General features: G+C 41.5%; 1 pseudogene; it reads left to right on the top strand.

Annotated features, from left to right (window-relative positions):
- The first annotated feature begins 5,522 nt into the window (after positions 1–5,522).
- Positions 5,523–6,946, top strand: LOC111176533 (GPI-N-acetylgalactosamine transferase PGAP4-like; annotated as a pseudogene).
- Positions 6,947–11,957: the final 5,011 nt, after the last annotated feature.

The following is an 11,957-nucleotide window of genomic DNA, read 5'->3' as shown; positions in this document are numbered from 1 at the left end:
TCAAACTGTATTATAGAGCTATAGTAATCAAACCAGTATCGACATAAAAACACACACATGGATCAATGGACAAGAACAGAGAACCCAGAAATAAATCCATGCATATATGGTCAATTAATGTATGACAAAGAAACAAGAACATTCAGTAGGAAAAGATAGTCTCTTCAATAAAAGATACTGAGAAAACCACATGCAAAAGAATAAAACTGAATCCCTACCTTACGCCATACACAAACATCAATTCAAAATGGATTAAGGACTTGAATGTGAGACCTGAAACAAAAAACTCCTAGAAGTAAACATAGATAGTAAGCTCCTTGATATAAGCCTTGGTGATTATTTTTTGGATTTGACACCAAAGCAAAGGCAACAAAAGCAAAAATAAACAATGGGACTACATCCAATTTAAAAATTTCTGCACAGCAATGAAATTATCAACAAAATGAAAAGACAACCTGTGGAGTGGGAGAAAATATGCACAAATCAAATATCTGATAAGGGGTTAATATTCAAAATACATAAAGAGCTCATACCACCCAAAAGCAAAAAACAAACAATCCAATTAATGACTTGGTAGAGGAACTGAATAGACATTTTTCCAAATAAATGGCCATATGACTGCAAACAGGTACATGGAAAGGTGCGCAGCATCACTAATCATCAGGGAAATGCAAATCAAAACCACAATGAGATATTACCTCACAACTGTTAAAACGGCTATTATCAAAAAGACAAGAAATACAAGTGTTGGTGAGGATATGGAGAAAAGGGAAACCTCATATACTGTTGGTGGGAATGTAAGTTGGTGCAGCCACTATGGAAAACAGTATGTATGTTCCTCAAAAAATTAAAGATAGAACTACCACATGATTAAGCAACACTTCTGGATATATATGAAGTAAATGAAAACAAGATATTGAAGAGATATCTTCACTCTCTTGTTCACTGTAGCATTTTTCACAATAATAATAGTCAAGGTATGGAAACAGCCCAAGTGGTGTCTGTCAATAGTTGAGTGGATAAAGTTCAGCAAAAAAATATATATATTTCAGCCTTGAGAAAGATGAAAATTCTGCTGTGTACAACAATGTGGATTGAATTTGATAGCATTATGCTAAGGGAATGAAGTCAGAGAGAGAAAAACAAATACTGTCTGATGTCACTTATATGTGGAATCTAAAAAAGCCAAATTCATAGAAACAGATACTAGAATCGTGGTTGCCAAGGTGAGGGGGTGGGAGGTGGAGGGGAAGGAGCCATATTGGGCAAAGAGTACAAACTTCCAGTTATAATATTAATAAGTTCTGGCGATCTAAGGTACAGCATAATGGTTATAGTTAATATTACTGTATTATATACTTGAAGGTTGCTAAGAGATAAGATCTTAAATGTTCTTATCACAAAAAAAGAAATAGTAATTATGTAATATGATGCAGGTATTAGTTAACACTATGGTGGTAATCATTTTGCAATACATAACTGTGTCAAATCAACATGTTGTACATCTTGAAGTTACCCATTGTTACGTATCAATTATATCTCAATAAAAGTGGAAAAATTATTCTCTTTAACCCATATTGAAATTGTAATGTGATGTGGGAACGTCTAGAGAAGTAAATCTATAAAAAACGTTCCCAAGTTTGCTTTTACCTTCTTGCATTTCCAAATTTGGTTTCCCAACTCAGCAAATCTGGAAATTTGATGTCTGTTTGTCCAAATTCTTGGGGAAAAAAAACCCAGATTAACTGGCCTAGTGCTCATTAGTTTAATTTTCATCTGAAAATCAATTTAATAATTCATAATATAAAATTTTTTTCCAATATGGAACCATATTTTAGAAACCAAATTATTGAGTACATGAATCAGAGGATGCCTGGAGGAAGGGCACTTCTTAGGAGGAGTACTCCTTTCTTCATCCAGTAGTAGAGATGTGCTACTTCCAGTTCCCCTCCACATTCTTCTTTTCAACATCTTAAATGATTCATTAATTTCAATCAAATTGCTCATTAAGAGAAAGATTTATAAACTATATAACATTACATAAATATTAAGTATTAAATTTAGAAATACCTCATATGAAAACTTGATATATTTTTCTTAATAGCTAGGAAGTTTGACTTTCATCTATGAATATTTATGTATTTTTATTAGGTAGGAGTTATATAATTTTTGTTCCAGTTTTGTTTTGGCTTCCAGGAAATTCTGGGTTAGATTTTCTGTTCAATTGTGGAAGTTGCCCTTAGACTGAATTTCCAAAACAATGATCACTCCCATATTGTTACACAGCCCTTGTTCTCCTGTCGTTTGTGCTATGGATTTATTATATATGTATTTTATTATAAGCCCAGATCAAATACTGACATGTAGCAAAGATATACATAATGATAAATAAAAAGAAGAAAAATTAGGCTTAACATAAAAAAATTTCCCATATTTGACGAATTTTGACCTTTGAAAATATTAGTTTCATAAGGTTTAACCTAATAATGAACAAATGAAGATGTTATCTATAATTACTTCAATTCTTTTTGAAAGAGGTTGTTTACCAACATCTTTAATAAAATTTGTATCTTAATGTGAAGAACATTTTCAAACTACAGATATATTCACTCCCTTAGAGTATCCCTTTTCCCACTTACTGATGGGTGATTGGAACTGGAAAAAAATCTTTGATCCCATTTCGATAGCAGCTTTTAGACTTTTATCACTTGGTAGCTCTTTGTTCCTACCACACGTGCCATATATTCTGAGTAAAATATCCTCATAAACTTCTTACAACCTGATTTTAATAATAATTTTACAAATAAAAATACATTTTTTTCTTTTCTTCTGAGTGAAAATAAAACATGCACATTTCTTTAGGTCTACAGACAATTTGCTGAAAGCTTCCCAAGCACAGTGTGAATGTACACTTAAACATCAACTTCTTAACTTGTATGGAACAGTAATGCCACATTAACTTAGACAACTTATTTAAAAAAACAACTAGTGTTTAGTTTACAATTACAGCAGCTGAAGTCAATTCCAAATGCCTGCATGAAATTCTTATTTCTGATATTTTTCTGGCACATGCTCACTGTGGCTGCATTGGAGCAATTAAGAGATTCACTGTGCCTGCGGTGGACAGGGAATCTTATAGGAACAAATCATCTAGGCACATCATTACAGAATTAGGATAAAATTTGCTTTTATTGGAGTAAACGCAGCAAAAGTGACTATGACAACCTGCAGTAACAATGACAGCATAGTTACTACTCAGTCTTTCCCAATTTTTTCCTGCTGTGTTCCTCAGTGGAATCCAAGGTTTTGGATTACTTGCCAAGGAGTGGTTTAAAGTCTAAATGGCAAGCCAGGGCATTTAAAAATTGCTAATATGCAATGTACACCAGAAGCAGTTTAGAGGAAGTCTGTCTCATTACCTTGTGATGGTGGATATTATTCAGGGAAATAGTAGCTCATTACCCATTAAATATTTGTAAAAATGCTCAGTGTAGTCCAAACTTAGACAGGGTTTTTATCTTTCAGCTAAATTATCGATGCTGTTTTCTGGACAGCTCATGCTGTTCAGATGTGTGGAGAAAAACTAATAAATGATTAAATAATAACACAGTTATATAGGGGGAAATATCTGATGACCCATTACTGCAGTAAAATTTGTAATAAGTTTGGGTTGTATACAGTCCAATTTCCAGAAAGAAAAAGAATGGCTCATTTTCTTTGGAAATTCTCCATGGTTTTGACTAGGTTCTCCCCTTTGAGCGTGTGCACGCATGCACACACACACACACTCACATATGTTTTTTAAAAGTTCCCTTCACAATAGTGTTTCATATCATTTTTAGCTGGAGAAAGGTACAGGAAGGAAACGTCCAAGATTTGGTGTTTACTTGGACCATGTCATTAACATTTCCAATTTGTTGAGTGGTTTTCATGTTTTCCAGAAGTCCTCACCCTGTAAAAGCTGATAGATGGGCTGACAGAGCCTTCCAGGCTTGTGTTGGTATAATATGAGCCAAATGCCTGGAAACAATAAAACAGCAATTTTCTGAGAGATTTACCTGCAGGAAAAGCCAGGAACATAAAGGCCATTTTCAGTTTCCTGCCTTAAGCTTCTTCTTTTCTCTCAGTCCAGGAGGGGTTTGGGAGAGCTGGATCCTGTCAGGTTAACTGAGGGCGACATTAAATGTAATCTCAGCAGCAGCCGCTGTGATGGCTCCAAGGGAAAGACCACTGGAGCAGGAATCAGAGAACTGGGCTCCGGTCTGGCCAGAGTGGAGGCTTCGTGTCATGAACAACGGAAGCAAAGGCTGCAGGGGTTGGGAAATGTCAGATCTTTTCTCTTAAAAGCTGGACGGGGTCATCCAGTCATGATTTGACAAACAATGGTTCTAGCTCCAATAGCAGCTACAAACCAAGGGAAGGTTCCTCCCCAGCTAAGCCCATCACAGCTGAGCCAGACTGTCTGAAATTCATGGGGGCATCGTTCACACTACTGCATTCTAGAGGGCTGAGCCTCAAAACTGTATCTCTTTATGTCACCAGACATATGCATCCTGGACTCAGAGCCCTAAAGAGGGATTAAGGTTAAGGAGGCCTGGACTAAAGTGATGTGAAGGGCTACCAGTGGGATCTTGGTTCCCCAAGTCAGTTTTGTAACAGTAATCAATTAATTGTAACCTTAACCCTGAAATGCCACGTCCAAGTCCACAACCCATTGGATACTTTCTGATTTAGAATGCATAGAACTGTGTGAATTTTGCCTACCATTGCCATTTTTTCTTTGGCAAACTAAACTTTGGCATGTATTTTATGTTCACGTTCACACAGTACTCCTTGCTTCTTCCGAACGTTAAATAACCATAAACTTAAAATAAGCTATCTGAGTGACTTAAGAAAATAATAATAAAATAATTTCTTTCAACATAACTTCGGTTAAACAGTGAACCAGATCTTACCCTGAAAAATCTATTTTTTTAGGGTTTAAAAATCATACGCCTTAAGCTCAGAGTCTACATATACAGCCATGTGGCAGGATGACACAATGGAGACGTTTACTAAACAACGAGAGAGAAAGTTTTCTCTTTCCCCACTCAAGAGGGTGAGCAGGCTGTTGTTCTAGAGGAACAAAGTCCCCTTATTTGGGGGCAGGGTTAGGAGCCTTTTTAAAGCTTAGGCTCAAGAAGGTGAAGGAGAAGGGGCAAACCAGTTATTATTCCTTTTTTTCTAATCTTAGGTTTTGACTGGTGTGGACCTATCTGGCCCATTCTCAGGAGGTGCAGGATTTGAACAGCATGGTCCATGGATGCCTGGGGCATGAACCCACAGTCCTGCCACCTTGAAAGTCTCAGTAGGACCAATGGCCAAACCGCATGTTCACAGAATAGCAGGACCGTGAATGTCAGGTGATTCTCTGGGTGGCAATCATAATGGGCTCAAGACCAGAGGCTTTGCTGCGGCCTTACTCGTAGCGTTGGTCGCTTCCTGCCGGAGGACTGCCAGAACCCCAGAAGGGTGTCCCCCGTGCAGCCAGGGCCAGCATCCGTGCAGGGATGACTGAATGTCACAGTGAGGGCACTTCCCTACCCCTCGCCTGCTTCTGTGGCACCGTGAGGCCGACAGAAAGGCGCGAGCTGGGCGCGTGCGAGTCCAGGTTTGACTTGCACTGATTCTGGCCTGTGGTCCAGGATGGTTTGTTCTTGGGACCAGACCTGACCAGAAGTTGACCTCATGAGTATTTCAACCTCTCCAGCTGCCATGCTCCTCCGGAGGCTGAGGAAGCTCTCCTGGGCAGCACTGCTGTCCAGCTCTTCATCTTAACGGTGGCGACCTTTGGTCTGCTGGCCGCCCTGGCCTGTCACTGGCTTCTGAACTTTTACTTCTACCTGCACCACTGGCATCTGAACCGAACGAACCAAGAGTTCCTGCAGCAAAGCTTGAGAGAGGGTGAAGCTGCCCTCCGCTGCCCTCTGTCAACGGCTCGGTGCCCATCGTCTGGCAGGCCACTCCTTGCCCCTGGCTGGTCATCACCATCATCACAGTGGACAGGCAACCTGGCTTCCACTATGTCCTGCATGTCATGCCCCAGTTTCATCAGCTCCTTCAACAATGAGGCCCCTAGCGCGAGGGGCACCAACTTTTCCTGTGCAACGTGGAGTGGAGCATGAGCCATTTAGATGCCAAGCTGCTGTCCAAGTACGTCTCTGTGGTCAACAGCTACGAGGGCATGGAGGATGACCAATTCGTTTGAGAAAGACAAGCAGGACTACATCTGTTGTCTGGAATCCTCCCTGCAGACCTACAACCCAGACTACATCCTGATGGTGGAAGATGACCCCGTTTCAGAAGAGCAGATCTTCCCAGTCTTGGAGCACCTTCTTCGGCCTCTGAGCCGCACCTCAGATATGCACTTTATCTAAAGCTCTATCACCCTGCGAGGCTCCAGCACTACATCACCCGGAGCCCATGCGGATCCTGAAGCGGGTTGGTGTCGGCATGTTGCTGGGGCCCTTACTAACCTGGATATATATGCAGTTTGCCAGCCAGCTGGGGTTTAGCTAACCCGTCATGCTCTTCTTCTTCCTGTACAGCATGGGTCAGGTAGAGCTTGTGGGCCGGCACTATTCCCTGGAGCTGCGGCAGCTGCTTCCTTCCCTGTACAGTGTGGTCCCTGCTTCGCAGGTTTGCACCCCGGCAATACCTTTCCCTGCCCGGGTGGCCCGCTGGACCCTCACCTACCTGTCCCAGGTGTACTGCCACAAGGGCTTCGGCAAGAACATGGCACTGTTCTCACTGTTGAGGGCCAAGGGGGAGCGGGCCTATGTGGTGGAGCCCAATCTTGTGAAACACATCAGGCTCTTCTCAAGCCTTCGGTACAACTTTCACCCCAGTCTGCTCTAGCTTGCCAAGAAATGCCTTTCTGAATTGGCCACTTCTTGGAGATGCAACTATTGAGCTCTTTCTTTGGACATGGTTGCTTGCAGATATTTCATTGCTTTAAGTTTGCTAGGGATATAGGTACTGGGATGACTGAAGAACATGCAAGTCAAGCACCTTGGCTTTGGTAACTCTCTGGCAGGAACAAGCTGTTCACCATGTGTCCAGACCTCTGGCCCTCCACACAGCCACACTGCCTCATGCAGTCTGGCCCACCCAACAAGGGGCATTTAAATACCACTTAAATTCTACAATTGTTTATTGATTGGCTTCGCGATAGAGTCTGTGACTGCCAAAAATATTGTGCACAGTGATATGACTGGTTTAGGATTTTAAGGGTAGAATTTGGTGAAAGGTGAGATTCTTTTGCAATGATTTCTTTCTCATTGGGCATAAGAATGGATGTATGTTTAGAATATATGTCCCAAGAGGCAGGACCATGTTGATAGATTCTATTTGTTTCCTTGACCTGGAGTAATAAAAGTGGAAAAAAGCCACACAGTGCACAGCATCTTGCAGGTGTTACCTGACATTTTCTTTTCCACACATTTGTAGTGCACTGATAATCAATTTTGTTCATGAGAACTTTAAGGCAGAGAAAGATCTGAAAGCATCTTCTTGATCATCAAGGTCGGATTGCTTATGTTTAGTGATGATTTAATACTGAAGATTTCTATCATAATCTGATTCCTTGAAAGTTGGACGTTGCAGAATAATATAGAATATGGGTGAGCTCTTTACTAGTAGCATACCTTTTCCCTGACTTTGCTGGCTATTCATTCACCTTCATTTCTTTTTCTTCTATGCAGCATGATATTATAGGAGAAAAAAGCATGGACTGAAGTCAGAAGACCTGAATTTTTATTTCAGATCTCTGTCATGCCCTAGTGGTGTGAACTTGGGCAAGTCATAAGCACTCTGAGTCTCAGGCTTGTCGTCTATAAAATGGGGACAGTGATATCTACCTTTGAAATTGCCTTGAGGATTAAATGACAGAATGTATGTAAAACACTAGCAAGTGCTTATCTCATAGAGGGCACTTGGTGAATATTAGTTCTTTTCTCTCCTATAATAAGCATATACAACTCAAGTGTATTTTGGATAAAGTATTAGTGATATTATTTAAAGTATGATATGGGGCATAGGGCTGACACCTATGGAGCAGCTGTTCCAGACCAAACACTGCTAGAATAAAGGCTGGCTTTTCCTTGTGACTTCAGAAGGATATGCAGCTCAGTTTCATCTAGCCCCCCCCTCCAGCCAAACCAAAATAAGAATTGTTCATTCAAACTGGAAATGATCTGAGACTCCTCTTGAGCTTATTCCAAGACTAGCATTTGAAAATTACTCTTCTCAAAAGTTACAAGTAAATGTCACTTGACAATACTTACTGGCCAGTGGCCAACAAGTCCCTTTGTGGGGATGGATGATTATATTAGAGTTCAAGCAGCTGTCCATTTTGTTTCAGTGCCACATCTTACGTTTGCTTTTAAGTTTCCACAGTGAGCTACCATCTTGGGATCTGCTTGAGAACACTGAGGGAGTAACAGGGGTTCATCATCACACTTTATAGATGAACAAACAGGCCCAGAGATGTTAGAGAATTTCCTTAGTTTCACACAGCTGAGCAGCAGCAGAGAGGACTGGAATGTAGTAGCTTTTTTGACTTCCAGCCCCTGTACTTTTTTCTTAACCACATTCATTTTATAAATATCTATGTAATCAAATTCTCTTTTGTGAAGTCCATTTGTAACCTGGGCTAAATAATATCTCTGTAACCTAAGATGGTAAAAACTCACTGTGGTGTTGGTCTTGGGGAACAAACAGGTTTCAGTATGTGTTGTGATTTTATAGTGAGCTGTTATATATCCCCCAGGAATGTCCAAAGTGTCCAGAGCTACTAGATGACTTATTGAGATGCTCAGATTCCACCCCTCCATCCCTCCTCTCCCAGTAACTGGTTCAGCCCCATGTTTGAGAAGAGAATCACTCTCAACCTAGAATTCATTTGAGTTTGTTGCATTAATGATTGGATCTGTTCATGAAAAGTTTGTGTCCAATGACAGAACATTTAAGCTAGCCAAGCCCTAGATCAGAATCATTGCTGGTTTCCATTTCTGCTCTTTCTAATTCAGTTGTCTACTGCACACAGACATCCCTTCCCTTGACTCCTTCATTCGCGATGGCTAAGGTCATCTTTGTCTTGTCATATTTCTCTACTTACACACTAAGACATCTTCCCCCATTGATCTTAACTAGAGTCTGCCATCCTTGGACATTTTCTGCAGAAGCGGAAATCCTACCCACTTTTGTCCCTACCCACTTTCTAGATCACCCTCCCTTGTGTCCCTCATTCCTAGAGTCCAAATTGTGTATGTTATTCTGGATTAGGACAGCTGACAGCTTTACACCAAAGCTGAAGTCTCTCATTTAATCCTGAGCAGGGAGCTAGGGGAGAACTAAAGTCCCCTTCCAATATCAAGGGACATAGTTTACCATGAGGGTGAAGGTCTCTAATGGTCCTGCATACTTTTCAGAATTTAAGTTATTATCAGGCCTAAGAAGCTCCCTATTGTGACTGAGTGTATTTGCATAGACTTATCAGTTCAAATAAATGTACCTCTTTCACTGAGAAAAAAAAAAAAAAAAGACCAGAGGCCCTCCTTCATTTCTCTGGATTGAATATATCCCTCAACCTTCTTGTAAATTAAGATATTAAATATCTTCGATAAAAATGCATGCAAATTTAACTTGATTTGGAAAAATTTAGGAATGCAATGATTCTTACTCCATGTATTGAGGAGAGAATTTATACATAGTAATGAGGCTAACATAGTGGGTTTTTTTCCACTTTTGCACCTCACAGCAAACATTGCTGTTCTCAACTAACAAGCAGTGGTCTCTGCAGGAGCTCAGCAGAGTGACCACTAATAAGGGAACCAACGGAAGCAAGGTCAGCACAAAGCTACGAGTGTGAGTCCAGATGCAAATGTATTCAGAATAATTAGGGTTTGCCCATCAGCTGATGGATGTAATGCACAGTAGCAAACAGCAGAGACTTCGTGATCTACTTCCTACAAATGCTGGAATGAAAAGTAGTTTGAGTTCTGGTCGGTTCCAACTTTATCTCAGAAAACTCATAATCAGCTATAGGCCAGAGATCAGGATGCAATTCCCAGGTCTACCCAGCAATACTCCTAACCTTCAGTCCTGGGTCTGAGTCACACCTCTGTCCTTGGCCTGGATTCTGGCCCCAAAGCACCAAAATGTTGAATATTGTCAACTTCTCATTGTGCAGAGCAGTAAGTGGAAGCCCTCATGGAGCCATCTTCTCAGCCAGAACCAGAAGGCAGAGGACAGGCTGGCCACCAGGCAGCAGCAGAGTGGATTTCAGAGGCTGTGGCTTGGTGTCAGGACCTGTGGGAAGCACATGGACACAGGCCGGCTGTCGTGAGGTCTTTCCAGAGAGACACTGTAATCATGCCTGCTCAGCCTCTCATCTCCTGTCTAATTTTCTTCCCAGCATCACCTCCAGGTCTCTGCTGGCAGCGGTGCTTTCCCAACTGATAGTTCCCATTAAATGAGTTTCAGATGCTGATTTTCTGTCTAACAGATGCTCAAGCATTTCCGTAAGTTGCATCTCATTTTACCAACATCACTGATTTCTCTACTTTCTTGCATCCAATCGATCATTTCACTTCAACTGTGCATTTTATTAATGAGCCATTCACTCCCTTTTCCAGATCATTAGTGAAGACATCAGATTCTGACTTGACCTAACACCAGTTCCCAGGGGTCAATGCTGGCTTCCCTGAGAGCTCCCCAGGGAGACATTTTTCACTCTCCTTCTAGCTCCTTCATTGTCCCAAGCTACTTTAACATAGTTCTTAGCTCACTTTCGAACACTTTTTGGGATATTGACATTAATGTTTACCCAAGAAGCTCCTGTTTGTGGGATGAATGGACAAATGGTCAAGTGATACACAGCACAATACGCATAACCATGAAATTCCAGCTCCACTAAGTATGCAGTGCAGGCTCATTTATTCACTCAATTTTGTCTAAAGAGCAGAAGGATTTGACTACAATCCTTTGACTATAATCCTCTAGGCTGTTTCTGTCCTTCCGGCACTCACACTTGTACACTGATGCATCTGTTACACTTGACAGAAACTTCTGATTTCAGTACACCTTCCTGGCTGGCTTCAGGATATTTCCTGAATATTCGCAGGTTATTGGCTGGCAGTGGATCTTACACAGGTAGCTAACGGGTAACTTTGGACAAGCCAAAAATTTCATGGCTAGAAGAGCAGGAATTATTTGCTGGGCTTTATTTGCCTGTTTTCATCCACTCTCAGAATAAATATGGTTTTAAATCTCTGGCTTAAATCAAAGGAAATAATTTATTAGATGAAGTTGATTTTCTTTTCTTTTTATTTATAGGTTGCTAGGTACAGAAGATATGCAAGTCCCAGGCAAGCCTCATTACCAGCTCTTTCATGTTTGATTGACCACTGGAAGCACGTTTCTTCCTTTTATTAAAATACTTTGAAAAACTTCATAAAATGAAAGCTAAATATAAAATTGTATCTGTCCTATCATTTTAACACCTAAAAATATTCATTTGGACCTCAATGTCTAAGGAGATGGGAGGAACCCCCTAGCGACCAGGTAGGATGTTGGGGGAGTGTGGAGGGAGGAGAAGTGGAGGCTGGACGTGACTGACGCCCTGAGGGGTGGCTGGGAGAGGGAGGAGTTCCCACGCCTGGGGGGACCCTTGGAGGCTTGGAGGATAAGGAGGGAGCATAGTGGGTGTTTCTCCCACCCACTTGGGCCTCAGGAAGACTGCTGGTCTCCGGGGCCAGTCCTCCACACTCCAAGGCCAGAGGCACTTCTGGGCCCCTCTGGTGCACTGAGCCTAAGTCCCCACCCCCCCTCCACAGTGCGTTTTCCAACCCTGTGGGTCCTAAGCATATGCCCCGCCCCCATAAACCCTGCCCCTTCTTAAGCCACACCCCCACAGC

Source organism: Delphinapterus leucas, chromosome 11 (assembly GCF_059928025.1).
Source record: "Delphinapterus leucas isolate spDelLeu-1000000601 "Yukka" chromosome 11, BTC_Dleu_Yukka2, whole genome shotgun sequence".
Classification (NCBI taxonomy): Eukaryota; Metazoa; Chordata; class Mammalia; order Artiodactyla; family Monodontidae; genus Delphinapterus; species Delphinapterus leucas.
Note: the sequence above shows the minus strand (reverse complement) of the source record. Positions and strands in the feature narration are given on the sequence as shown.